Genomic DNA, 24,750 nt, shown 5'->3' on the forward strand with positions numbered 1-24,750 from the left:
CTTGATACTCTAATCCACATTACATATATCTTGTAAATGATATAATACATTACATATATACCATTCCAATAATTACAATTGCAAGGTTGGCTAAAACACAAGTGAACAAAATATTACTGAGTTGGCCAAACAATAAATAACTTGGGTTCACTGAATTGACTCGGTGACCTTCTGATACTCAGTGTCCACTGCATTACTTGGCATCATCATGCACTTGGTAGAAGTGAAGGCTTAGTCCATACTAATCACCTAACGTAGTTCTAAACTTGGTAACCATTGGAGACTCGATGGATATAGTATTACTAGGTAAAAATTGAATCCTTTGTTTACCTTGCTTTCACTCAGTAAACATTATACTTTCATTACTCGATAAACACTATTCTTGCATCACTTGGTAGACACTATGCTTCCATCACTCAGTAGGCACTATGCTTGCATCACTTGGTAGGCACTATGCTTCCATCACTTGGTAGGCACCGTGCTTCCATCACTCGATAGATACTGATATAGATAAGTGTTGCCACTAATGGAAATAATAACTTAATGCCAACATTAGGAAACTTAGAAGGTCTCCTAAGGTCCTATTAATCATTTAGTTTGACCATCATTTTGGGGATGGTAAGCTAAACCAAATGACATGTTTTTACCAAGCTTTCTCCATAGAATTTTCCAAAAATGGCTCATAAATTTAACATCCCTATCTGATACAATGCTTAATGGGAGTCCATGAATCCTTTCAACCTCCTTGAAAAAAGGATGGGCAATATGACTTGTGCCATTAGTTGTCCTACATGGAATGAAATGCCCTATTTTTCTAAATCTATCAAGATCGAACAACATAAATCCTATCATACCCTTGTTTTTTTTTGGGCTAACTTACAAAAAAATCCATACTTACACAATCCACTTGCCTATTTGGAATTGCTAAAGGCTAATAAATACTTGCATTACTCATTCCTCCTTTTTTTTTCATGCACACCATGAATTGCTCCACATACTTGGTTACATCCCTTGCTAGCTTTGGCCAATAATAGAACCTTTGCACCAATTATAAGGTTTTGTGAACACCAAAATATCCACTTAGGCTGCCATTATGCTTCTCCTATATTAGGATATCTCTCATGGATCCCCTTGGTACATACAACTGGTTACCCTTGAATAGAAACCCATTTTGCAAAGTGTATTCTAAAAATTTTCTATGAAAATGATTCTCAAAATCATGGCATACCTTATAGGCTTCAGCAAAGTCCTCATCTTCTTTCTAAAGATTCTGAAAAAATCTCTATCCCAATGCTTTGAAGCTAAATCTCTTGGACTATCATGACCCTTCTACTTAGTGCATCTGCCACTTTGTTCAATTTCCCCTTCTTGCACTTGATTGTGAAGGTAAAGTCCTATAAGTACTCTATCCACTTCAAATCTTTGTTGCTCAGCTTCTCTTGAGTATTGATTTAGCTACGAGCTTTATTATCTATAAACACAATAAACTCTTTGGGCAACAAATAGTGTATCCACTTTCTAAGACATTGAACTAAGGTATAGAGCTCTAAGTCATAGGATGAATACTTCTTCTTAGCCTCATTAAGCTTATCACTATAGAAGGATACTAGCCTACCTTCTTGACTCAAAAACCCACCTTCTACTAAGCCACTTGCATCACATTCTAGGGTGAACAATTTCTCAAAACTAGGCTGTTATAGGATAGGTTGAGTAGCTACTTGTTTCTTCAACATTTCAAATGACTTCTCAGCTTCTAAAGACCACTTAAACTTAGACTTGACTCCACCATTTATAGTATCAAGCAAAGGTGCGCAAATACCACTAAAATTCCTAATGAGTTTACTATAGAATTGAGACAACCCATGGAAAATTCTTACCTTAGTAGATGTGGTAGGTGTTGGCCAATCTATTATAGTAGCAACCTTCTCCTTATCCATTTTTACACTAGTAGAATTTTGGTAAATAAATGATTATGTGACTAAAAAGTTTAGTCACAAGACTAAATTTTTTATTCATGTGACTAAAATTGATCAAATTCTAGTAATAGTTTGTGATTTATAAGTATATGTGACTAAAAAAAATGACCAGTTTGATCATCCCATAAAATTACAAGGTTAGACAAAGACAAGTGACTGAATAATTGGTCAGTACTAAGCAGTCACCAAAGAAAATGACTAAATGAATGATTGATGAATTTTTATCATATTAATACATTCTTTAACTTTTTTATAACTTTTATTGCTTAGTGATAGAGTTTTTGTTCTATCAATACATCAATATCAACTAACTTTGTCAAATTTTCTCTCAACTAATATTAAACTAGAAATGGAATCAGAATCACCCCAATTTGCACTCAAAAAACTCTTCAAAATCTATCTATGAACTCCACAAATTTCATTTATTAAAGAAATAGAAGTTTTTAACATTGACAGTGTGTAATTAAAACTTGTTTTGCAATTAAGTCATCAAGGATTTAAATATTTTGAAGAATTTTAGAGATCTATTGGAAGGGAACGGTACACACTTTGATTTTGGCATGAAATAACCAGCTCTAATTCTTGTTATTGACTCTAAGAAAATATCTCATAAGCACAATTCTTCATTTAATTCAATATTTAAAAACATTGACATAGGTAGACAATTCATAATTATGTTTGGTGATGTGTTTGATAGACATACAATTCAAAATCAAGTATTAATATTTGACTTTACTATTATGTAAATTGCTACAAACTATTTAAATATTTTAGTCTTTCTAAAATTTTACATGAGGTGTATAATGATGGACTTTTTAGAGATTATGAGTAAGATATTCATAATTTTTTATTTATTCATTAAATATTTTATATTTAGCAAACATAAGTTATAACATCTAAGTTCATCATAGATAACTAATATGCAAGTTGACATGGTACATATAGAACCATTAAAGTTATTCATACAAACATCAAATCTATAATAATTTTTAAATTATTATCATAATAAATATGATCATTTTTATTTTAATTTAAAATATTGTTTATAATGAAATGTTTATTGTAGATATTGTAATTAAGTCTATTCTTTGGAGTTGTAGCTATCACTTTTATTTCACAACATGACAATACCATTTTTAACAACAAATATAAATCTATAATTAAACATAAAAGTTTCTTCTAAATATATAAGTAAAATTATTTTTATTTCTTAGAAATAATAATTGACATAACCATAAAATAAATGATAAAATAAATTATCCTACATAAATTTATTGTGAAAGAGGATCATTGATTAATTCATACCAAAGCATTTAATGGTTCACCCAATGACATACCATTGTGATCCAAAAATGTCTAAAATAGTAATGCAAGATGTTGAGGAAGTTGAGGTGAGCGATTAGTGCAACAAGAATACATGTAATTTCCCCCAGTAGTTGATTTTCACTGTATAATCTTCCCCATTTTTATAGCTCACGATAATTGAAAAAACCCTAATTTGGTAGCTTACACGCTATTCATGGCAATGAGAAGATTCTGGTTTATAAGCATGATGTGGTTTCAATAAGAAACTGAATGATGGTGCTAGTGAGAAGATCGATATAATTCTTCTTCTTCGCATATCCACCAAAATCCTCTAGGTAAGTGTATGAATCTCCCATTATAGAAAAAATACTATTAGAAGAAAAATTGCCTCTAAGAAAAATAGGGTTGTATTGAAAAAGTCTTTTCCATGATTTTTTAATATTTTTATCCTTTGTTGTCTAATCTTAGAATTGGTTGTTATCTAAATTAATTCTCACACACTCATGAGAAAATTCATCATTTTTCTCTTTATATAGTTCGTTGTATGAAGAATCAAGTTTCTAAGTAGAAGAATATTAAGATCAATTTTTAGATTTCTTTACAAATATAAGGATATCTGTGCATGTTTAGGTACATACGTAGAATACATAACTATGAATTTGAATAGTATAAATATAGTTTATCTAGGGCTAAACCCAAATTTAGTTTGGATATTCGATGAACTCAAGCAATAGATTTTCCATCCTAGAATATGCTTTCAATGCTCATATATCACCTCCATATGAGTTTATAGTTCTTTGGTTTTAAAATCCTCTTGCTTGATATAGGTCGAGCTACATAGAATTCTTTAAATGCTTGAACTTATTCATAAGCTAGGTGCTAGAGACTGGAATGAAGTATGAATACAAAAAATAACATGTAAAGATAAGTTAAATGTCTCCTCTAGACTGAACTACTAGCAATCAACCCCTATGATCTGCCTCTTCTTTCCAAATAGCTACCTCATGGTGAAGTCAACTTTCCATACACTACTCACTTGAATAGAATCTTACAAAAATAAAAATGTTGATTTACCATAACACCTTATGCCCTATGGTCCCAGGTAGAAGCTAATAACCAAAAAGCCATATATAAACCATAGTCTTAATAATTGGGCTCCAATAAGCAATTGGCAAGGTGAAACTTCTAATCCATGTTTAAGAAAAGACAACAATTATGCCCACAATAGGAAATTGATATTTGTAATTTAAATTTATCATTGAAGTCCACTACCAGCCACCAATAGATGCAACGTCTCTTAACTACCACAAATTTAAATGACTTTAATCTATTGTGCAAACCTACCAACACTTACTAGTTCACAAGACATCTCAAAGTATTTCATCCATCACTAATATGTGCAACAAGATATATTCATGAACTTTTGATTAACTACAAATTTATGTGCATTTCCTTCTACTTAAAATTTTAGGAATCATTCAATTATCAATTATGTCAATAATTTTCTTAAAATGAATAGTTCACATATGAAGACACTTGATGAAGAAAATAAAATTTAGTCAATATTAACCGTTTCAGTTTTATAAATAGGTTTTGACAAGCTCTCCAATGCATATCATAAATAGGTATAATCATAGTTTTTCAATAGATATATTAACCTAGAAGCTTCAAAATGAATATGTTAGCTTTACTTTGCAAAAAATAAATTTTTTTTTTCTTATTAAAAAATCAACACAAAGAATATTATACTATGTAATTTTAGAGTACCTCAACATCTATAATTGTCCACTAGCCTCACACACTTCTTGGGAATTTATTATTTCTAGATTATGAAAAAATATACTCCCATGCCACTATATATTGAGTTAATTTAGTGCCTTCCTCGGTGATAGCCCTTCATGCCAAATATTGGATATTTTGAGCAGACTAACAAACATGGTTTGATGTTGTCTAAAGACTACACTGCTGACATATATAGAAGATCTCCTCCTATTATAGACTCCTATCATTATCTTCAATCAAAAAAGATATTGTCTGATATGTTTGGTCTTTATCTTATCTGTACTGAAGATATTGGATATAATAAACTACATCCATGATTGTATAGAGTCATAACATCCAATGACTGTGCACTTTAATATTGAACTGAGGCATATTTATCTGACATAAATATCTTTGCACTGCCTCCTATGATTTCAGTTGGCTCCAAGAAATAGAATTTCATTAGTGTTAAGGATTTCACTATCCTCAACATCAATTATATTTCTTGTTAGTAAAATTTTCAATTTTCAAAATGGGTTTAAAGTTCTAAATCTTGAGTTACATTTTCTGATGTTTCCACCCTTCTGGTTGTTATAATATCTAGCCTCGCTCAACATTCATCGAACCTTAGCCTTGAAAAAATTACAAAATGATATCCTGATAATGTTCCTTGACATGGTAATATTTGAAGCAAGTTCATAAGGTTTCATTACATTATTAATATAATTTGAATTCTTCCCGAATATGGTCAAGACCCATAACATTCATGGCAAAAAAATAAGTTAGCATAAAAATATTTGACCCCAACTGCAGAAGTATATTTGAAAAAACTTTAATGAGACTCTTTAGATAATTATCTCATTGAATGTCAAAGTTCCTCTTCACAAAGTCTTTGAACAAGCTATGAAAATAATATAAATTTCTTTAAACAAACCTAATATTAAAATATAATCTAGATTGAGCTATAGATTAAAATTAATCTTTTCTCAAGAAATCACATAATTAATTAAATTTTTAAGAGGAATGCTAAAGAACAGTGTCTGGATGTGGAAATAAAAATCCCTCAAAAAATGGTTTCCATCCATCCTCTTAAAAAAATCCTCAAGTATTATGCACCAATAGGTCAGACTGCCAAATTTCCCTCTCTTTTCTTTAATTGGAAATTATCCTGGTTAATTATTACTAGCATCCAGGACAAAAAATTCCTCCAAAGAACTAACTAGTGATATTATCAGCATGTTGGGCACAAGTCATGGTCTAAAAAATGTAGGCCTCAAAGGATTATCTACCATTATCATTTGATTATTAATGACTGTGATATTGATGTTAATTGTGTAGGTAACTCCACCTAACTAATCTTTACATGTAAATTTTCATTGAATAGGTTAATCAAATGCCAAGTTTTGTGAAATGATAATTCAGAAAGCTTTAACCATTTAAGACTTAAGATGTTGCCATAATGTGGAGCTCCATGTGCATGCTTCCAATCCCCTCCACCAACAAATCCACCAATTTTAGAGTCCATCTTTGCACATCCCTAAAAATGCAAGTCCCATCGATTGAGAATCTAAGAATAACATTATCAGAAAAATTAAAGGCTTCATTAATCTTTGTCTAATTGTTTCATTGGGTTACCGACATTCCTTATTGTACAAAAGTTCCAAATTCTCTTTATTGCTTCTCTTTACAAAAAAATACTTAGAAATTCATTGTTGTGTGGAAAGAAAGTAGATACACCATTCAATTGATTTGAGAATCCATTTGAGAATCCATTTCCTAAAGAGTCCATTGGATGGCCTTGACTTTGATTTCTCTGATACTATGGTACTAGTTGTGAGCTTTTCTACTGTTGATTCTTAGGCTCATCACCTCAACATAAACTTCCTATTTGTCTATGAGAAGCACTAGGTGAAGGTTGAGCCTTTTCTACTTGATGATGATAATTTTTTTACTTGTGTCAAGGATATCTATTTGGGTGGGAACCATTTGTCACTGTCAGCCATTACTAAAGTTTCTAAATAACTTTTTCCATAGGTAAAGGTGGTCTAGGCATCTTTTGGTGCCTATATTGATCATCAGGTCCATTTAGATAGAAACCATATTTATACATATTTGATATTACACACTTTAATTTCATCTTTTTGTGCTTGTATACATAGTATTTCTCCTAGTGTTCCCCAAACCATGCAAAGAATTAAGAGACCGACATCCTTCTTTTGGCATACTAATGTAGAAACCCACAACAGTCTCGCTTCATACACAAGCCCCTAATCTAGTGTCTTCAAACTATCTATCTAAAACTCCTACTACTAGATTAACTTATGGTCTATTAGTAGCTAGTGCCAAAATTGAAGGAGCCCCAAAATTTATATCACTTGAATTCAGAGAGCTTTGTAAGACCAGAGATTGATACAATTAAGCCCTGTCTCTAATCCACCCTCAAAATCAAAACTCAAGGCCCCTCTAGATCCTCCATCATACTAATATATATATTAATGCAAAAATTAAAAGAAAATCTTTAGTTAGTTTTTTTTTTTTTTTTTTTTTCTGTGATATGCTCATCAAACAATATAATGTGACATCTTCTATAGATATGTTATTAATTTTTATGGTTTACTTTATATCTTAAGAATACAGTAACCCTTTTCACATTTGAGTAGCACAATTTGTGGCACCAATCTTTTCAGGATGACTTCTTGCCAGTGCTAAGTTGCAGCACAAATGCAACTCCCTAGCCTATTTGTACAACATGCCTATTCCATGAAAGTCATATATATTCAATTACTATACTCTCTAACCCTGAGCCACATGCCATGTAAACATGTACATAAACAATGTATATATACAAAAGACATATATACATGCCCTATCATATAGCTCTCTGCTTGTTCTCCACTCCCTTTAATTGCAGCTATTGTTTGCAATCCATTCTCTCAGTATCTTGTACACTTGTTTCCAAACAAGTAAAATATAAATCATATTGATCGATTACATGGATTTATCTTGTTTTGTTAAGCATGGTACTTGCATTGTTGAAGAACATCTCAAGCAAATGACTATGGTTTCTTCCCAACAAGGGGATTTTATCATTCATACAAATTGGACATTCAATAAATGTGAAATTCTTCTATAGAAATTTGTGTAATAATTCTTCATTTTGATCTTTAAGATTATATGATTTATTATAAGATTGAAAAAGTATATGAAGTTCAAAAATTGGAAGTTAGATTATCATAGGAGAAACTTTTAAATTGTGTTTGTAATTTTCTTTTGATGATGAATAAATGAGTCTAAATAGCTTGAAATATTTCAGTATTGAACTGTATGAGCTTTTTTTTCTATGAACATTTCATTTCAAAACATACTACACTTCATAGAAACTAGAATTAAAGTCACATTTTTAACTGAATCTAAATGTTAAGTCTCTAATTGAACCTGAATGTTAAAAATTTTGATACAATTTTACATTACCAATATAATAACTTTAAAACATTATTCTCTAATTACAAATATTTGCATATTATATTCCATGTTGCTTAAGAAATTTCTATGATCTAAAAACATCTTGTTTCTTCTATGAAAGTCAAACTTTCCATTTCCATATAAAAATATTTTAATATATAAGTCTTGATTTATATTTCATCCCATTCATTTTGATAGAAACTTGAATTGGGAAAGTTGAAGATAAATCTATCAAATACCCTCATTCCTAGAACAAGCTTATTCGTTATAGTTGCATTGACACCATGCAGTAATTTTGCACTACATCTTTCCAAGTGCTTGAGGCTTTCTTGGACTGAGAAATACAAACTAAAGACCTTCCCTACATATACGTAATAAAGAAGAAAATAGTGAAAAAACATAATAAGGATCATTGAGGATGTAAACATTTAAGGAAAATAAGAAGATGAAAATATGGCCAAGTTTGGGAGGTTTTCAAAATGTGGCCTACTTTGTTTGACAATTGGTGCCTTGCGTAAGTTAATTCTTCACTTGTCTCCTTTGAATTGTTCTATTCACAGTTACTAGGTAGATTGTTATTGTGGAGTAATTTACCAATGAGATGAATATTATGAGGTATTAAAAAAATGGCCTATTTTGTTCTACTGTTGGTGTTTGTGTTATGTTACCAATGTATAGAGTATGAGCCCATAAACTTGGATGAATGGTAGTCTTACCTTAATAATTTGATAATTCTTAGATTTGTATAAGGAATGACACCATTATGTTGTGCATGTAGGTGGTTGAAGCTTTTAATGGTATGGTCTTCAACTTCTACATGCATCTTTATTAGCATTCCCACTAATATTTTAGGAAGAAAGTATAGAGATACAAAATTGACTATATGTCTATTGGGGTTCTAGTAAAGTTCACTCTAGGTGTTTGTTTGGAGTCTCTTCTCCTATGTCTACACTCACTTTTCAACACTTCATTCTCCTAGATTTTTTGATGTGATCTCTCTAAGGCTCTTCTCTTTTGAGAAGCTCATTGCAACCAAGAAAATTTGTGCAAAAATAGTATGTGCAAATCTGCAAACCAGAAAAAATAGATGCAAAAATAAAATCAATTATGCCCTACGAACACTATAACCATTGTCATATTTGAGCAGCACAATTTGTGGCACCAATATTTTCAGCATGACTTCTTGAGAGCACTAAGTTGTAGCACATATATCCCCCGACTTTGAGCCACACACCATGTAAAATTTACATGCACAATGTATATATACCAACCTCTTCAACCTACCTTAAGAACCTTCACTAATTTCATTTAAAGGTTGTGATACTTCTTCTTTCTCAAGGATTAAATATTTAGTTGTAGAGATGTATCACTACAGATCTGAACAACAATAAGAAAATGACTTCTAATTATTAAACTTCTAAGATTTGGTGTGGAAATGACTTTCTAAATGACTCATTTCAATTGGTGTTCTACTTCTATACTTGGGATAAAAATTAATCTAAAGAAATTCCAAACTCCAATCCATCAAACTTTCAACAATCTTCAATGGCTGATAAAAACATAATTTGTTCCAATGAAGGAAATGAAACCAATAGTTATTGCTCTTTCCCTATTGTCATGTTTCAAAAATGACATCAAATTACCTCTAGTTTTCTTGTTGTGCAAGTTCTTTATGACAAACCTCTGGACTTGTTCTTATGCATGTTGTATTTTAGGACCTTCACTAGAAGGCAACAATCTACAGGCACATATTTTCCTAATTGCAGAATATGCTATGATCACACAATTGCAATATTGGGATCATTTTTTATTGTTATACTCATATATTTCCCTCATTGTTCCTTGTTTGAGAGATTTATCTATTTTAGGAATCAAACCATCAGATTTATTTTCGTGTTTGATGTTTAGGTAGTGACGATATATCAAAGCACTATAGTAAATTATATAATAGGAGAAAAACAAAACATTTTTTTCCCTATTTTCTGATAACAAAAATGACTATTTATTTTTTCCCTTCCTTTGAGGTCTAGCTATCTAGCAACATTTGGCTGTCCTTGGGATAGTTGAGGAATGTCAAAGACATCCTCTGCCATATCCTGCCAACATGTCTTCTAGTTGTTTTAGGCAATGACCAAGGAATTCTTTTGAGGCCTCCCTGCATCTTTCGAATGTATCTGAGATGGAATACCTAGAAAATAATTAGATATGTATCCCCATGTATATACTAAGGATTGGTGCATGTCTATGACATCATAATAATAATGATGTTTCATGCTTGGCTCAGCTTATACTCAAGGCACTAACAATGTAGCAGAGATGGGCTTAGAATGGAAAATAAGGTGAATATCAATAGCCTTATAATTGAAGGGGATTTGATGGTGGTAATTAAGGCGTGTATTAAAAGAGAATCTGGTAATTGGAAAAATGCTTATGTAATAAACCATGTTTGGAGCATTATTGATTCATTTTCAAGTTATTCTTTCTCACACACTTTGTGGGAGGCCAATTTGGTTGCTGACACATTGTCCAACATTGGGTGTGATGATATTTATCTAGATTTTAAATAATTTTGAGATGACTTGGTTAAGTTCCCTTACCTCCAATTAGCCATCAAAATAGATAGAAATTGACTACAATTGTGAGCTAATGACAGTCTGAATAACCAAGATATGAGTTGCAGGTGTCACTTCAAACTCTAAGTAGAAAGTGTGAAGTATTTTAGTAATTGCACTTGGGGATTTTAATTCCTCCACTTAATGATGCTCAGGTCATTACAACAAGTATGATATGCAATTGTTGTACTAAGGATATTATTCATAGTTGTGGTATGCGATTGGGATTTTGGCATAATTTGGCAAAAGTTAACATCATTTCAAATTTTATTTGGGCTTAATCATATGGGTCATACCATTCACCTAATGGAAAACTATTGGGTTGGATCATGGTTAGTTAATATTATAACATGATGTACTCTGATATGTCAAGAAGGAATATTTACATCACGATAGATCATATTTGGGGATTTTATTTCAAAGACTACGAGTACAAATATGATATGTCTTAATTAGGAATGAATGCTTTTTGGTTTTAAATATTCCAAGCTTTTAGCCCTATTTCATTTAGGCTTCATTTTCTATCTTTGGTCTCAGGGTGTTGGATGACTATGAATAAAAATGGAATATGAGCCTAGAAATTATAGAATGAATATTTAGGTAAGCTTCTAGGAAATACCATTTGATGGGTTTCTTTTAGATGATATGTTGAATCTATTTTTCAAGATGGAATGTGTTCATTGTGCTCACAGTATCAGAGCTATGCTTGGTATGGAAATTATCTCCCCATGAGAGAATCAATTTATATTTCCATCCCAGTTAGTGTCAATTTTTGTCTCCAATGTGCTTGACTTCATGCTAGTTGCTTCGAAGTTTGAAGAGGTTGTGCATAGAACCATACACCAAAATGTGGTTTTAGATGATAAAATTGTGCTCACATTGCAGAATTATGATTTATGCTCAAGTGCTGCTCCATTTGGGGGTATCTTCACCAAGGAGTTATTCAAAGATAGAGGGGATTTTATCAAACATATATACTAAGGATTTTAAGGGACATCCTTGGCCATACCTTGCCACCTAATCGTTTGGTTGTTCTAGCCAAATGCCCAAGAATGCTTTTGAGGCCTCCTTGTATCCTTAGAATGTATCTGCAATTAAGACACTTGGAAAGGACTTAAGAGATCTGCCCCCATGCATATCCTAGGATAATTTTTCATGTTTTATTTTAAAACATATATGATGGGTCATTGAGCTTCATTCAACCTCTTACATTGAATTGTTTTCATTTTCCAGACAACAATTTAGTAGTAAGTACAAAAGTAGTGCCTTGGCTAAATTATGTGTTAGTAGGTGTAACTAGTAAACAAAAGCTTGCATTTGTTAACCATCAATTACTCAGTTATGGAGAAGGCTTATTTTTGTGACTAATTACAATCCATTAATATGCTCATGGTTGTTTGTAGAGATGATTTTTTTGATCTTGCATTATATGGTTCAAGTAATTATACAATATCAATATGTTTGCAGCCAAGTTATTCCTTGAGAACATTTACTGGTCATTCGACATTTGTGATGTCTCTTGATTTTCATCCAAAAAATGAAGATGTCCTTTGCTCTTGTGATGGAGATGGGGAGATCCGTTAATGGAATGTTAAACATGGTGTTTGTGCTAGAACATTCAAGGTTTTCTATCAACACAAGCTTCCCATTTGTCCATTGTGCTATGATAGGTGCCCTACATGGATTTTGATATTTGTTAATATTTTATTTATAATGATATATTATATTTTTTATATTAATTATATTAATTATTATATCTGTAATATTAAAATATTGACTTGGGATAAGATTATAATCACAATTTAATATTTTGTTTTAATTCTATTTATCATCTTAAAATAGATTATTCATAATATTATGTTATATGTTACTTCTTAATCATATTTTTAATAATAAATTATATTATGAAATATTTTTAAAAAAAAAATTCTTTCTTTATTATAATAATTTGAATAATAATATTTCATTGTGTATTATTATTTATTTGATTAACATGATTATTATTATGATTATGATTATATTTAATTTAATTTTTCGTATAACTTTTTATTTAGGCTCTACTATCATTCAAATCTAGCTCTAAAAAGGGGACATTACATTATGGTCAAGGATATGAAATTTATGGTTATGATCAACCATCTCATGTATGGTTTTGGGGCTTATCTTATAATTGGGGTTATCAACAAGTGAAGCATAGCTATTACCTACCAAACTTTACTAGTTCATTATTTCCTTTTGTTATAGGTTTTTTTAAAGCAATTTATCATAAATATATTATTTAGTTCTTTCTTACATTTATGAATTGGAACCACTTTCCCTATTACTAGGAATAATTTAATTACAGATCATTGATTAAAACTTTCTTTTCATGTGCCTTATTTTTATCAAATTCCTATTTTAATGTTGTTTGTAGACTAAGGTTCAATAAATGTTAACATTAGGTGTAATGAACACTTTTAGAAACCACCTAAGCATAAGGAACAGGAAATATTTGATCCTTTGGAACCTCCATATGTTAAAAAGTGAGTATTTCAATTGATTGTGTTTCATAGTTTTTAATAGATGTGATTTTTTAATGCGGTTTGATTTTTCTTATTTAATGCAAAGGTCATTTTCTTGACATAAATTGCATAATCATTTGTATCTTTTTTTTTATAAGTTAGCACAAGAAATAATACTTTTGTGTGGCCAAAGTGCTCCAAATTATATTTTATAAGAGTATATCACTACAATAATTTAGAGAAGTGTAATTGACATGAAATATAATTTTAAAATGCTTGAACAGAAGAATTTAAAATTGTTGAATTATTATTGATAAATATTTAGATTATTAGTTTTCATAATAACTAAAATTTGTATTCTTTGAGAAGAGTATATCATGTTACGGTGACGATGATCATGGTAGATCTACTCTTGGGAAGACAAATTTATCAATTTTTTGCATTATTTTTTAAAGGGTACTAGCTCAATGGAAGAGCACCTGTTATAAGTAGGAGGATGGTGGTTCAAGTCCATTGTGCCCTAATATGACTAAATTAATAATTAAATAAACTACCAAATATATGACCAAATATACTATCATATATACTACCAACTATACTACCAAATAAACTACCAAATATACTACCAAATATCTACCCAAAAAACTACCAAATATACTACCATATATACTACCCAAAAAATACCAAATATACTACCAAATAAACTACCAAAATTACCAAATAAACTACCATATAAACTACCAAGTAACAATAATAAATGACTAAATCAATGACCTAATCAATGATTAAAATAGTTTAATCATAAATTTGGTTGGGAGATAAATGTCTAGCAATAAACTACCGTTGGTCACATGATCAAAATTAGTCACATATCTACAATTTTTAGTAGTTTATTTAGTAATATATTGTTGTTTTTGTACTAGTGTTAATGTTCCTTGAGACACCACAAAGCCTGGGTACACAAGTTCTTGTTTGAAGAAATCACACTTCTCATGGTTGATGGCTAGCTTCTCTTCATGAAGTCTTTTCAAAACTACCTCAACATGCTTGATATACTCTTCTCTAGTCTTGTTGAAGATAAGTATATCATGTTAGAAATAGATAATACTAGGGAGGGTGGGGTGAATAAGTATTTTCAATATTTTTACCCACAACTAAATATTATTATTTACTTTATCATGTGCACAAGAAAATAAACCATTATTCTAGAACAATGTAAACAACCATACACAAAGAGAGATCATGACACCATGTTTTGTTAACTAGGGAAACCCTGGCTAAGGGAAAACCTTGGTGGGGATGGAACCCACTAGATGATCCACTATATAAAGAATCTGGTTAAGGATATTGATCCTGTTAGGAGTCTATAAAGCACATATAGTTTCCCGAGTCCATGTTAGGAGACTAGGCCTTGTTAGAAGTCTCAACCCTATTAGGAGTTACTTCAACCCTGTTAGGAGTTGGTGGATTACATATAAATGTGTGCAAGCAGATCCCACTACCTTAACATGCAACTATACAATAAATTCTTCAAAAAATAGGTATAGATACAATATTGAGTAGTTTTTGGTACTTCACAAATCTTCTGATTGATGATTCTTCACACAAGAGAAACTGTACACATATAAGACTGCATCATATAGCAAAGTTTCACATTCACTTATTACTCGCATTTCACAAGATCATATCGACTTCAAATTTATTGAACAGTGAATCATCATTCACTTTTAACATTCCCTTTTTCCTTTCCTTTTACTTCACAAATAAAGTTCTTTACTTAAACAAAACATTTTGGTAAATTCTTCCTTAGTTAGCTCATATAGCATTTTTAGAGTCAGCTCAACAACAATTCATAACTCAAAATAATAAATCAAATTGTTAAACATATTCTACTGATATGCTCTATTCTGTGTTGTGTCATCATTGCATCACTAATTACTTCATAACTTGAACTCAGTTGGCTGTACGGATATATGCACTGGTATACATCATCATTATGATGTCATGTATCTATGGTCAACTATGCAAGAGAATATTCTATTATCATAAAAAATGTCTTGCTATTGTAACACTGTTTGACACTTAAATAATTTTCTTCTGCAACTGAATGAGGCTACTCTGCAAAACAAATATGTTGCCATAAATGACAACCATAACTTACCTTATTTGATTGTTTGGAAATATTTCCACCAATCTCCCCCTTTTGCATTAATGTCAACATTTTGGGAAAATTGGCTAAGTCCCAAACATGTTATCATGCCAATCAAAACAATTAGTCATAAAAAATTAAAAAAATTGTATTCATGTTATGAAAGATTACATCCCTTATAACTTCCTATTACAACTTATTACTCCCCCTCACATATTATACACATTACAATTTCTTACAATACAATTTTTCCATACATCTCCCCTTTTGAAATCAATGACAAAGTTATCAAAAACTATCAAAATCTGGTAGTTGCATATGAAAACTTGGAAAAATAGTCTCTAAAATTGGTCTTCAATTGCTCAAATTGTTTCTTCCAACTGTCCTTCAATGTATTAGATACACTAATAAGCACACATAAAACATATGCTGCTAGTTCTATTGCATTCAAATCTATAGCCACAAATTTTTCATATGAAGACTTTGGCGACAAGCATTCTTCCAATTGGTTTTCTAGAAATGTTATCTGAGGGAATAAATGTATTCTCAAAAGAGTGAACCTCTTTAATATTTTCTCCTTCTCTTGTATTTCCTTTATATTATCATGAAGTAGCTAAATTGTATGCTCAATGGTGTCCACTTTCTAATTCTGCTTCCAAAAGTTGTTAGTGACTATCTGATGCTCAGTCACTTTATCCTTGATCAGATCATCATATTATTTCAGATAAATGTATGCCAAGTTACACTTAGCATATTCCTATTTTCCTTCATCTATGCACTTCCTTAGTGATTTAATACATATGTTCAGAGTTTCTACATCATTTCTCATGTTAGTGCACATGGTATTTAGAAGCTTACCATTGTACTCAGTTTGTGCTTGAATAGTAGCCACATTAATGAGTATAGTGAATTCATTATCAAAAGCCTTGCACAAAATTGTTGTGCACTATTGAATGTTCGCTGGGGTGTCAATAGGGTTTATTACCTTTTCCATCTTGTCCAAAATTGTGGTCAAAGTCTTCTCAAGTGACTTGACTGATTTCTTCTTCTCAAGGAGTTTTCTTAGAGAAGATATAAGATTATTTTCCTCATCTTCTTCATTAGATTGAGTTCGATCTACTGCTGCTATTGTTTGGGTAGGAGGAGTGGAAGTTCCTACTACTACCATTCCTATCAAAGGCACACTTGAGATACCTTCTTCAGTAGTCTCTTTATCCTCTCCTTCATTAGAGCTACTGTAATCCACAATATTGCCAATAATGCTGGCACCAAAATCCTTGAATGGATCTTTTGATTTGTCAATAGTCACTTTGTTATTGTCTACTTGCATAGAGTAACTGCTAATAGTGATGTGAGGAGGAGAACTTGGTGTAGCTACTAGTTTAGTACTGTGAGGAGGGTTATAAGCTATAGGACTATCCTCCTTTGTTTGCGTACTCTCCTTGGGTGTCAGGCTAGCTTCTGTTGATTGTTCACTTTTTTTAGGCTTCTTTCTTTCCTCTTCTATCTGTGCACTATCTCTAGGCATTTGTGCACTTGCTTCAAGTATTTGTGCACTTTCTTTAGGTATATAACTTGCCTTCTTATTCTATGCACTATCCTTAGGCATAGTGGACATGAAAGAAACTACAACCTCCTAATTTTCTTTATTTACTTCCTCATAATTTCCTCCCATAATAAGAATGGATCTTTTCTTATCCCTTAGTAATGGTGCCATTCCTTTCAAAATTTATTTTATGTCTTCTTCACTATTTACAGTGCATAACTTTTTCACCATGTTTACTTTTATCTGGTTATCATCTTCTATAACTCTACTCTTCCTATTTAGCAATCTATTATACAAATCTTTGGGTATTTTCCCTTTGATAGTATCAAACCTTTTATCTTTCAAAATCATGTTCCTAAGTACAACATTTTCTAGCTATCTCCTATCCATTTTATTATACAAGTCATAGTATTTATTTAATTGTACAAAAAATTTGTCATTAATAATTTGCATGTTAAGGTTTTCTACCTTTGGTTTCCATGCTTTGTATCCTACTAATGTCTTGGCTTCCTGACCAACTGCTTCAATTGGTCTATCACTAGTCTCTTCCTTAGACTTAGACAAGCTAATCTGTAGAGTTTTCCTTCTTTTTCTTAGGGTACTAATGGTCTAGGGGTTGTTATCCTCCTAGATTTTCTTGATGTTGATGTTTCCTCCGTCTTTATTGGTTTGCTTGGTGGTTGTTGTTGTGTAACTATTGCATAAGGTACAAAAGATCTATGTGCACTTGGTTAGGCAACTATGACCTTTTCGATAGGTGCTACCACTGCTATGGGTGTAGGGGATAAGAGCTCAGTTTGACCACTGGCCTTCATTTTCATAGCAATTCTCTTAACCTCATCAAACTCTTTCCTTGTCATTCCAGATTCTTTCAAGATAGAATCAATAGCTTTTTCCACCTTTTTCTTGGAGTCCTTCACTACTTGACCATTTTTCACTTCTCTCATTTTCTCTGTATATGTTCCTCATCAAGGATAGTTAGAATCAACTTTAGAGTGAAGGATTATCAGTGAATATCGGTCAATCAAGTCCTTTCGCATCTCATATCCCATAGGTTCAATAAATTTCACCCAAGAAACTATTTCCTCCATGCATGTAAAATCAGTCTCAACCATGAAATATAGTTCATCCTTATATTTTTCCACTAGTGTTGGAGGTATTCTATACCTTTTCTTGATTTCTATTTGGAAATATTTCATGATCCTATCCAAATCATTGTCTCTAATAGATTTAGGTCTTGATGTATAATCTTGAGTGATCTATTGCATAGCTCACTCATTTTCATTCCAAACTATGATACCAGGAAACTTCTTGATAGAATAGAAGAATATGTGTGTTAGAAGAGATTCAAATATTAATATTTCACTTCTTGATTTCTTGATTCTTGAGATATTATCCAACAATTGTGTTCTAGAAATATCACACATGTTCACTTCTTCACCTCTTACCACTAGGTAAGCTACATGAATAAATCCTGTAGGGATTGAATCAATTATTGATCCATGATTATACTTGTAACCCAAAATCATTTGAATAAGTCTCACTCCATCATCTTGGAATGAGTTGACTTTCATGTTCCTTCCACCAAAATATGTGTTGAGATTTGCCTCAACAAGTTTGCGCACATTCTTGATGTTTACTAGATTGTTGCCCTGATTGCTCAATCTTGTGACCTTGTGAATTAGGTCATTGTCAATGCTAATGATAGAATCTTCTAGCCATAGAAGATCATCATTTACTCTATTAAAAATTATTCTTGTCTAGTCATTATTATTGAAATCCATATGGAACATATGCTTAACTAGTTAAGATGATCTAGATATTTATGTTCAGATTTAAATTATAAATCACTATTGCACATCTTCTCCAATTCCTTGTGAATCTTTGAAACACCTATACTTTCAATCTTATATAGAATGTAACTTTTGATATCTTCCACATGATGAACATTTTTTGGAACTTGTGGAAATGGTCCAATGGGGTCATCGAGAAAAGAAACAAATGGGTGTTTCTTAAAATTATACCTAGGCTTGTTACTTACATTATAAACTTCTTGCCTTGATATTCTTGAAGGATTATGCTCAACAATTTAGAAAAATACCTTAATTTTATGTGCTAGGGTTTTTGGCAACTTCACATGCTTGTAGGGCTCTTTAATTCTCTGAATCTCACTTCAATCTTGCAAAAAAACTTCACACAAGCAGTATGCAAGTCAATTCATGTCTTTTAAATCTTTCACAGTTGCACAATAAATGCATATTTGCCACTATTTTGGTATACTATCTCTATGCAACAAAGATTTTGATCCTTTCATATATCCTTATTTTGATCATATTAGGAAATGCACACTTTATTGTAGACTTTTCTTAATGTCTACTACCTACTATTAATTGCACAACCCTTAATATTTCCTCTAGCATTAGTTATCAACAACTTATACTTTGTTCCAATAAGAATACTCAATTCTGGTGAGAGGAGTCACAAATAATAAGTGACTTCATTGTCCTATCAGATGTATTTTCTATAGCTATATGAGAGCTTTCTAGTTCCTTTCCCTTCACAAATGATTCCTTCAATTCATTTGGCTGTTCTTTTACTTCATTTCTTCTATTGTTCCTTCTATAATTCTAATTCCTATTTAGATATCTTCTGTCCATTCTACAAAACCTTGCTGTGTGTCCAAAGTTGTTACACAACTAACATACAAGTACATCTCTTTTCTATTCATTCAATTTGTCATCAGGTGTTTTGTAATTTCTTGCAATGTGTGCAATATTTTTGCATCTATAGCAAATGATTTGTTTTCTTTCTCCACTATCATTATTGTGGGTTCTTCTTTTGGTTCTTTCATGGTTAGTATTCCTATGCATCCTACTATTCGCATTATCATTATCAAATTTAGGTTTCTTACAATCTACTACATAATGACCATATCCATGACAATTATTACAATAAAATTTGGAACTAGGTTTGAAAGACTTACCTTCAATATTGACTTCAGTGTCCCCAGGTTCATCATACTAGGAAAAAGATTCCTTTCTTTTGTTACTCATATCTTGATTAGATTCTTTGACTATCTTAGAGTGAACAACATTCACTTTATCTTTAGATGTATCATCTATCTTTCTTAGGTCTTTATTAACTTTAGGAGTAATAGGTTCTTTTGTTTCAATAGATTTCTTGATGGATTGACCAAGAAAGAATCCAAGTCCATTTTTGTCATAACTAGGTCTTTTCACACATAATTATTCTTCAATTTTATCACTATTGGTGTATAATTTCTCAAGTTGCTGCTTGGTTTGTACCAACTCACCTTTCACAATGGTATTGTGTTTTCTAATTTTGCATGTTCTAACTTAATAGATTCTAGTTCTAATGTTACCTTTCTTAACTAGGATCACAGATCTACATTTTTAGCTTTTATTTCAAAGTCAATATTTCTTCCATTTTTCTTAAGACTCAACTTAAGTTCAACTATCTTTAATTCATGTTTTAGGATCTCATTTTCTTTCTTCAAATCTTCAATGTCATCATCACTAGTCTAATTAGTAGGTCCTTTTTTCTTTAGGTCATTTGTCTTGTCCTTTAATTCACCAATGTAGGCTTTAGGATTTCATCAGTAAGAAGATCAATCTGTTCAAGTGCTTCTCCAAGATTTTCTTTCGATTGATGGAACCCACTAGATGATCCACTATATAAAGAATCTAATTAAGGATATTGACCATGTTAGGAGTCTATAAAGTAGGTATAGTGTCTCAAGTCCCTATTAGGAGAGTAGGCCTTGTTAGAAGCCTCAACCCTGTTAGGAGTTGGTGGATTACATATAAATGTGTGCAAGCAGAGCCCACTGCTCTAACATGCAACTATACAATAAGTTCTTCAAGAAATAGGTATACATACAATATTGAGTAGTGTGCTATACTTCACAAATCTTCTGATTGATTATTCTTCACACAAGATCAACTATGCATATATTAAACTACATCATATGAGCAATGTTAGTATGCTAATAGAAACCAAATTTAAATAAAGCTTCTACAAACTAAACAAAATTCATAAACTTCAAGATAGACTAAGATGAGCTCTAAATTGAGAATATGAGCCATTAATGGGCTCTCTCAATGAGAAGCTCTCTTGTTGAGTAGCTTTGTCTAAATAGATAGGATGTATGCTCAATATGCTTCCAAAGGCTTCAATGGATGATTGTGGATTTTTGGTGTGGATAGATGGCTTTAGTATGGATTTGGATCTCAAAATAGCATTATAACTTTACTTCATGGATTGTGTTATTTTGCAAAGGGGAAGGATCCAATTTATAGGCAAGAGGCTTGAGGGTTTGAGGGCTAAGATGCAAGGATGGGAAAAAGCTTATGGAGGGCTCATATTGCATGAGAGGAGAGCACAGAGATTGTGCTTCCTTACAACCAATCAAGGAGTGACACATGTCACATGGTGAGAGGATGGAGGAAAGGGGAAGGATGAGTCAACAAAGGAGGCTCAAGGGATAAAATCTTCATAAAGACCCTCATAATGACCTGTAAGAGCAATAAAAGGGCTTGTAAGAGTCATTTATGACCTAGTGGACTTCATAAAGTTTTATGGTTGAGATATTTTGAGGGTGATGAGAGCAAATTCGACTTGGACTTGATTAGGAATGTTTTAAGCTTGCTTAGGCTTGTGCAAATGATTAGAGGATGGATTAGGATGGTTTAGGATTAGCTTAGGGATAGGCAAGTGGATGGCATTTAATGAGGGTGGGTGAAGGAGGAGATATTTGTTAACTTTGGCTTGGGTTAGTAAGTCTTAACCCATGTTTAGGGAATGTGACAAGGTTAGGAGGGGATTAGGATTAGGTTTAAAGACATCTTCTAGAAGAGTCTAGATTTTGGAGGAGGATAAAGACTTTCTAGAATAGTCTAGAATTTCCTAGGATGAGGATGAAGACTTTCTAGAAGAGTCTAGAACTTCTTAGGATGAGGATAAATTAGATTTTTAAGAAATAAATAAAGTTTTATTTATTTCAAGGGTTTGGGTTGAGGAGATATTTATTAAAACTTTTTTAATAAACATGAGGATTAATATTTAATCTTAATTAAATATTTTGAGTTGGGATTAGGGGTAGGAAATGATGGGATTAGCCTTTAATCGAAATTAAAGAAGGATTAGAAGATTTTGGAAGAGGTTATTGGTCATAAGGAAATTGGCCAACTTTTGGGAAAAAAATAAATTTTTTATTTATTTTAGGATTTTTGGTCAATTTATTAATTAAATAATTAATAAATAAGGAAATAATGTTTAAATAAGATTTAAACATTTTTGGGAGGGATTCCTTACTTAAATATTTTTAATTAAGATAAAGGGATTTAATGGCATAAAAATTAATTAATTAATTAAATAATTAATTAATTAATAAATGATGATGTCATCAGGACTTTTTCAAAAAATAAAAATACTTTATTTTCTAAAGGATTTTTAGGTGTCTACATTTTGCCCCTCTTTGATGTGATGCCGCAAGTGGCATGACATCAAAGATAAGAAAATAAGATGCCCAAGGCTAGAGCAGAAGAGGAGAGAATGGACTATGAGATGCCCCCTCAAGAAGGCAGCGGGGAGAGAAAGTGAGGCTTGGTGGCTTCTTGAAAAGTACAAGAATCTGAGATGAGCAAGGAGACTCAGATTGGCACAGAGAAGGGGCTGAATTAGCTCAAACTCTCACTATGGGAGAATGATAAAGGAGAATCAGATGCACAAGAGGAAGCAAGCTTAAGACCTTAGGGAAGGTGGAGGATGAAGGAGTAGAGCCCTATAAAAAGGAATCCAAGATAGGGAGATGGATGAGGGGATTATAAAGTCGATGCAACAGGATTTCAAAGAGTCAGATTAGTGGAAGATGGGTTTCGGAGATCCCTAGGACTAGGATTGTGGATCTCAAAAGATGAGGCTTGGTGGATTGATTTGGATTGGTGGATCCCTAAGACTAGGATTGTGGATCCCTAAAGCTAAGAGTGATGAGTGATTCAAAGAGATACTGATGCATAAGCTGGGGTAGGAGAGATGGATGTTGGATATGGATGGGGGATAATGGAGATGAAGGAAAACCATTGAAGCTTTTTGAGTGGGGGGATACTTCAAAGAGAAGTACCACCATGTAGTTGAGCACTAGATTTTCTATAGGATTGTTGGTTAATTGCCAAGGTTACCAAGAACATCAAGGCCTTTTCACCAACTATCCAGAGGACTGACAGACTAACTCAAAACAAACACACAAGGATTGCCCCAGTATCACACATGAATCCCAGAGGAAGCAGTGTGGAACTGACACTGGGTAACCCACAAGCAGAAAAGAAAAACAAGCAAAAGACCTGATCAAGACCTTACGATCTAATTGCCCCATTCGCAGCATACCATGATATGGAAGATCGTGGCAACCTTGAGGAGGGAACAAGGAGATTTCTTGGAGAAGATACTTCAAGACCCAAAAGGGAAGATCCCAAATCAAAAGAAAGTGAAAATCCAAAAGAGAGCCGTTTGCCAACGAGATGGGTAGGACAAGGTACTAACGGACCAAGATCAGACATGAGGAAAGCTATATCCTGCAAGGACCTATCGAAGAGCACCGAAGCTGGTGGATTTGGATGAGTGATGCGTTTGGCAAGCTGAACTAAGAAAGATAACACTTTGGTGACAGGAAATCTAGCTAAAGGATGCATTGGAATAGCTAACCAAGATGTGTGATGGGTGCAAGATGCTGATCAAGGACGAACTGACACGAACGCTGGATAGATACAATGGTACTAAGCTAAAGAGAATGTACAAGCTGATGGACCAAGATATTTACAAGCTAAAGCTGACCAAGATAGTTACAAGCAGGCAAAAGCTCAGGATGATAGGATAGCGAGATGGTTCAATGTTGTGCAAGATGCGAAAGCTTAGGGTGGGGTGATAGCAAAAGATATGGATTTAGCAGGATGCATCCAATGATGAGGAGAGATTTTGTGACCAAGGATAGCTAGAGGAGCAGGATGAGATGGATGGATAGGATGGTAGATAGCTAGGATTATGATGGATATAAAGAGATGACATTGGGTTTGCATGAGGATAGCCTAGAGCTAGATACCAATGACAAGGGAGGATGGACAAGACAAGATCTCCAAGGAATATAGTGCCCCCAATCAGAAGATAACATGCAGAAGGAGGTCTTATGATGGATGTGATAGGATTGAAGCTAGGATGGGAAAAGCTGAAGGGGCTAGGGAGATGGATGATAGCTGAGATGATTGGCTGAAGCTGCATAAGATTAGTGGATGGTGTGAGATGGAAGCTGGAGGATGGAGGATAGGTGGATAGATTGGAAGATGGAGTTGGATGTCAAGAGATGACCAAAAGCATGAGAGTGATAGGCTAAGCTGGGGATGGCAGGATTACGCATGACGCTTGT

General features: G+C 32.5%; 1 pseudogene; it reads right to left on the reverse strand.

Moving 5' to 3' along the window:
• Nucleotides 1-6,390: 6,390 nt before the first annotated feature.
• On the reverse strand, nucleotides 6,391-16,934 carry LOC149565174 (30-kDa cleavage and polyadenylation specificity factor 30-like; annotated as a pseudogene).
• Nucleotides 16,935-24,750: the final 7,816 nt, after the last annotated feature.

This window comes from Cupressus sempervirens, chromosome 3 (assembly GCF_028749045.1).
Source record: "Cupressus sempervirens isolate cs-2001-9-10 chromosome 3, ASM2874904v1, whole genome shotgun sequence".
NCBI classification, from domain to species: Eukaryota; Viridiplantae; Streptophyta; class Pinopsida; order Cupressales; family Cupressaceae; genus Cupressus; species Cupressus sempervirens.